Source organism: Melozone crissalis, unplaced genomic scaffold (assembly GCF_028551555.1).
Source record: "Melozone crissalis strain CALT ecotype California unplaced genomic scaffold, PUWL_Pcris_2 ptg000041l_1, whole genome shotgun sequence".
Taxonomy (NCBI): Eukaryota; Metazoa; Chordata; class Aves; order Passeriformes; family Passerellidae; genus Melozone; species Melozone crissalis.
This window is the reverse complement of record NW_026535819.1, coordinates 669,424-675,000: the sequence shown is the minus strand read 5'-3', so window position 1 is coordinate 675,000 and position 5,577 is coordinate 669,424. Positions and strand designations below refer to the sequence as shown.

The following is a 5,577-nucleotide window of genomic DNA, read 5'->3' as shown; positions in this document are numbered from 1 at the left end:
AGCCCGAGCCTCCCCTCGGAACCCCGACACGGACACAGGTTGCTCTTGGGAGATGCCGCCTCTTGCTGCTGGTCTCTGTGCACGCCACCAGCCGGGGTTTTACAGTACGAGCTGGGTGCTACCCGCGCCTGCCAAGGGCTGGTGCCTCTGCTTGGCAGCGAACCACAAACAAAGGAAAAGGAAAGGAAAGAGCACCGTGATATGGAGTGTTGTACATAGTGTAGCAAAAGAGTATTTATACATCTCACCAATCAAACACAGCTTTATTACCTCATGCGAACTCATACAAACCAATAGACTTTCAACATGTTCTGTAGCTTAGAGTGCTCACTTACTACCTCTGAACGATACTCACGCTGTAGTTTGTCTCTTTCTTATCTTTTTGCATCTTGTAATTAACTCTTTGTTTCCTCACGAAATGTAATGTACATTGTAATCTCCTACAAATCAGGGTTGCCTTGGCAACTGCTAAAGAAGCGGAAGTGGAAACATGGGGTCTTAGGTTGGACACAAAACAGTGCAACTGTTGTAAATACTGAGAAGCATTTTGAATGTTCTTCATCTTGTTACTAATACACGCAAAAACCAACGACTAATTGTAATGCATACAGACTTCAGTATTCAGTACTGTACATCCCCCTGGATTGCAGGGGCCCTTTCTCTCTCTCTTTTGTATTGTATGCGATTCTGAAACTGATTGAGTCATGAAAATAATTTGTGGCAGTGATTCTAATGTATTAAACCGTTTCGTGTTACTTTCTAACTGGATTACACCCTGGATTGAAAAGTCTTCCTCGTGGTAGTTATATGTAGTTTCAAACATGAATAAACTTTTTGCTTTCATGATCAAACGTTGACGTAATTTCTTCCTGCTCAGTTCAAGTCAGCCTGAGGAGACACGTCGGTCTCCAGAGGAGCGAACTGGCATGGAGCAGGAGCTGAGCATCCCTTTATAAACACCAGCAGGTCCTTGTGCCCTCTTGCCAGGAGAGAATTGGAAATCCTGGGAGAGGCACATCCTGGGCAAAGGCTTCCACCTGCCAGCGCCTGCCTCCGCTGCTGCCCTGCTCTGCCTGGGAGCCACAAATCAAGTGGAGGTAAAGGAAGGGGTCAGGCCTTTAGATGAGTTTAAAAACCATCATCATATTCACTCTTAATTACCATTTTTATTTAACATTAACTTTGGAGCTATAGCCTCAGATAGCAAATCTAATGCGATTATAAAAATATTTTTCTTTATTAAAAAAACTTTTTTGGAAGGACGTATATATATAAATGCTAATTTTAAGTCTTTTTAATAAAGTAAAGGTCAATAACAGGTAATAGCCTATTTACCATATCTCAAGGAAATTGACTCACAGGAAATCAAATTAACGTTAATCACTTGCAGCAAATGGTCTTTGATAAATATAACTACTCACCACTCGGGTTAGTGCAGCTAGGCAGGAGGAGGCCGAGCGCTCACCAGCACCAGCCCTGCCCGGCTGGAGCGTGGCTCGGTGAGAGCTGCTGGGGCATCACCTTCCTTCCTTCCTTCCTTCCCCTGGGCTGTTCAAGCCTTCAGCGCTCCTCTGGGGGCTGAACAACTGTTGGCATGATTCAGTGAGCTCGTGGTTCAGCTTTTCTCAACAATTCTCGTATCAGAGTGTTTTGTAAAATACCTTTGCTCTGCCACTCTCCCCCGGGCCCTGGTGACACTGCACCCACGCTGTCACCCAGCAGTGACTGCTGCTGCTCTGTTCACAGAGCAGGTTTGGAATTGAACGGTGCTGCTTCTTCCACAGGTGGTGCATTTAAATAAACAAGCAAAGAGCCAGACGTGCTTTGCAAAGCCTTTGTTATCAGTTAACGGGAGCTGGGGCAGGTGGGGACTGTGGACTGCCGAAGACTTCTGCATGCTGAGGACAAAGCACCCAACAATTTGCATTTGCTAATGGAGCTCCCCAAGTCCGCACCCTCAGTGTTCGTGCTACAGCTCAGTGGAAATGGTATTTTATATTTTAAATGTAAAGTGTGTCAGCGGAGGCGTAGTAGGCAGCGTAATGAACACTCAGACGTCCCTCATCTTGATCACATCTCTGCTGGCCACAGGCAAGGACCTGTCACACACTGAGGAGGTTCATAGGAAGGCCATCAACAACCTTTGGGCCGCCCTTGCGTGCCCCACGCCCGCTGGGCATCATTAGCTGCTGCTTTGCAGCATTAAGGCTTTGGGTCCCTTTGAATTACAAGTGCAATTTGGCTTTTCCTTACGTTGGAGAGCAGCCACGTGGTTCCATGGCAAATAATAAACATCTTATCCTCGAGGCCTGATCACGCATCAGGGAGGTTTACTGCCAGCACCAGTACTAGGATCAAGCTGCCGATGGTGTATTGTGTTTCACCCAGCAGCTACACCCTGAAGGAGCCTCGCAGGAGCCGTGGCTCTCACCAGGGGAGGAGACCCTCAGCCCTCCCGCCCCGCCAGCTCAGCAGCGCCATCCTGACTCCCTGCGCCCCCGTTTGAGCTTTGGGCACACGAGAACCCTGCAGCAGGAGCCCACCAGCCGTGGGAGGTGCCAGCCCCAGACCCTGCGTGGAGCACAGCAGGACCAAAAGGAGGATCTGCAGCAGGTGCCAGGAATCGCCATCCCCTGTGCTCAGCGCTGACCTGACTAAGGCATCCGTCACTGGCACAGGCACGAGGGTGTCTGGAGGAGAGACCCACCTGCTCCCTGGCAGGGCTCCACAGCCCCAGCCCCTTCTGACCCGCTGTGCCGTGGGCACCGCGGGACCATGGCCCGGCCACTGCTCCGGGGTGTCCTGCGGGAGGAGGGAGCCTTGAGGAGCTGGGGAGACACAGTGCCTCCGGTTTGTGACCTGCCGAGCCGTGGCAGCAGCCCCGCAGCCTCGGAGCCCCGAGAGCAGCAAACCTTCCTCTGACAGCTGATGGTGGAGAGGCGGCAAGCTCCCGCTGTGCCCGGCTGTGCCCGGCTGTGCCCGGTGCGTCTGGCCTCGCAGGGATCCTGAGCTCAGGAGGGGAAGAGCCGGGGGAACCTTGGGGCACGGCAGGATCTGTGCCCCACGGGGCTGGGTCAGTGGGGACAGCTCTGCTGGCTCGGCCCCGCGCGTGTGAGGCTGGGTGGCACCGTGTGATCCTGCAGCAGTGTCCTGACCGCACGTGAGCTGAGGTGCAATGCCACTGCCAGCGTCTGTGCCATGCATTTCCAATGTGATAAAAGTAACTGCGAGTAACTGAAGATGTTTCCAGTTTGTGTTAATAAAATACATCTTTTTTAAAGAATGGAATTCTTCAAAGATTGGCAAATTTTATTTTATTTCATTAGCTTTAATGTCACTGCCATATGGACTGTGAAGAAAAGTGAACCATTAGATCAGAGGGACTCAGTTATCAGTGTGACACAGAAAGCTCTGATACAATTGTTAAGGATAAGCCCTGGAGTGATTTATTGCCTGCATTGTATTAGTCACAGAGGAGTTATGATATGCTCCCCATTCCTGTATCATATTAGGATTTTATTAGTCTAATATGACATGGTAATATAATATATGATTAGAATTCCCATCCAGTGATCCTTTCCTTGGTTGCAGGGGCTGGAGAAGGTTTAGTGTGCATCAGATGCTGGGCCATCATGCCCAGGGAGGATGGGCATACGTGGCATGGCACAGTAGCTGAACCAGTCTCCAGGCCTTCCCAGGTGGGACATGGGGCCCCTCACCTTCTGTGGGCTCCCCGGGGCACCTGTCTGGCACTGAATTCGATTCCCCTGAATTACAGAGCCACTGCCTCCTTCCTGCAGCTGGGACAGTGGAAGGATGGAGCTGGCAGGATGGAGCTGGCATTACCGTCCTTGCTGAGCCACGGGTCTGGGCTGTACCTGGGAAAGCGTCCCTGCCCTGGAGCACCGGCCTGGCAGTGCCAGGGCTGCTGCAGTGCCAGGGCTGCTGCAGTGCCAGTGCTCCTGCAGTGCCAGCGCTGCTGCAGTGCCAGGGCTGCTGCAGTGCCAGTGCTCCTGCAGTGCCAGCGCTCCTGCAGTGCCAGGGCTGCTGCAGTGACAGTGCTGCTGCAGTGCCAGGGCTCCTGCAGTGCCAGGGCTGCTGCAGTGCCAGTGCTCCTGCAGTGCCAGGGCTGCTGCAGTGCCAGGGCTCCTGCAGTGCCAGTGCTCCTGCAGTGCCAGCGCTCCTGCAGTGCCAGGGCTCCTGCATTCCCAGCGCTCCTGCAGTGCCAGCGCTCCTGCAGCGCCAGCTCTGCTGCAGTGCCAGGGCTCCTGCAGTCCCAGCGCTCCTGCAGCGCCAGCTCTGCTGCAGTGCCAGGGCTCCTGCAGTGCCAGGGCTGCTGCAGTGACAGTGCTGCTGCAGTGCCAGGGCTCCTGCAGTGCCAGGGCTCCTGCAGTGCCAGGGCTGCTGCAGTGCCAGCGCTCCTGCAGTGCCAGTGCTCCTGCAGTCCCAGCGCTCCTGCAGTCCCAGCGCTCCTGCAGCGCCAGCTCTGCTGCAGTGCCAGCGCTCCTGCAGTCCCAGCGCTCCTGCAGTGCCAGGGCTCCTGTAGCACCGGCAGAGCCCGGGGCTCAGCACGGAGCGCTGGGCACGGCCCTGGGCCTGGGAGAGCCCGGCAGGGCCGGAGCAGGGCCTGCCCCCGGCTCCGCTCAGCCCCGGCCGCAGTGGCTGCCCCGGGGCCTGGTGGCTGTGCCCGCTGCTCCCACACCTGTCCTGTCCCTCCCCTGCCCTCTGGGAGCCCAACTTACCCAACAAATGCTGCAGACAAACTTCTCCTCAGAGCTCCCGCCCGGCCGGGCCCTGCGGCGGGAGCAGCTCGAGCAGACGCCGTTTGCAGCCCCGTTCTTGCCTCCAGCAGCAGCGGGAGAAGCTCGAGCGTGTCAGAGCGCTACTAGGTGCTAAATCCCAAAATCTATATCAAAGCCTATTTGATCATCTTCCTGTCATTGATATAATAAAAAGGATTAATTTATTGGAGGCTGCCAAAACCCTCATGTGGCAACGAATTTAAGGATCGTGTTTACACAGGCTAATTAAACCCAATTACTTTCATTCCTCTCCGCGGTGCCAAGGCGGGTGCTGAGGGGTGCCCAGAGCCCCTGGGCGAGCCCCTGCTCCCGGGCTGGGTGGGGGCCCGGGGCTGTCCCCGATGGGCGCATCTCCGGGCCAGGGACCCCGGGGGAAGGGACCTTCCTCCTCCTCCTCCTCCTCCTCCTCCTCCTCCTGCTCCTGCTCCTGCTCCTCCTGCTCGTCCCGCAGCCCGGCACGCTGCGCTCGCTGGGGATGGCACCTCGGAGCGGGCAGGGTGGCACACGGCCGCCCCTGGCTGCGGGGGAGCCCGGGGGAGGCTCCGGGAGAGCAGCGGGGCCGTTGCCCACGCTGCGAGATCACCTATTAACGCCTGCGGCTCGTATAGTAAAAGGTTGCATTTTTTGTGGTAAAATTCAGCATAAAGAGCACGCTTCATTAAGTATGGAAATCCAGAATTTTATTAGCAATCTGCTAGATCTGAACTGACGCCAATTAAACAAAAAAGATATCATTTATAAAAAGGCAGAGTTCAAGTTGTATTAAATATGAAAT

General features: G+C 54.7%; 1 protein-coding gene across 4 annotated transcripts in view; it reads left to right on the top strand.

The window, feature by feature from the left end:
* PBX3 (PBX homeobox 3) overlaps positions 1-843 on the top strand; it is a 104,478-nt gene extending 103,635 nt beyond the window's left edge. For all 4 annotated transcript variants that reach the window (XM_054284326.1, XM_054284328.1, XM_054284327.1 and 1 more), the window contains one exon: positions 1-843. This exon is cut by the window's left edge and continues 711 nt beyond it. The gene's annotated coding sequence lies outside the window, so the exon portion shown is untranslated.
* Positions 844-5,577: the final 4,734 nt, after the last annotated feature.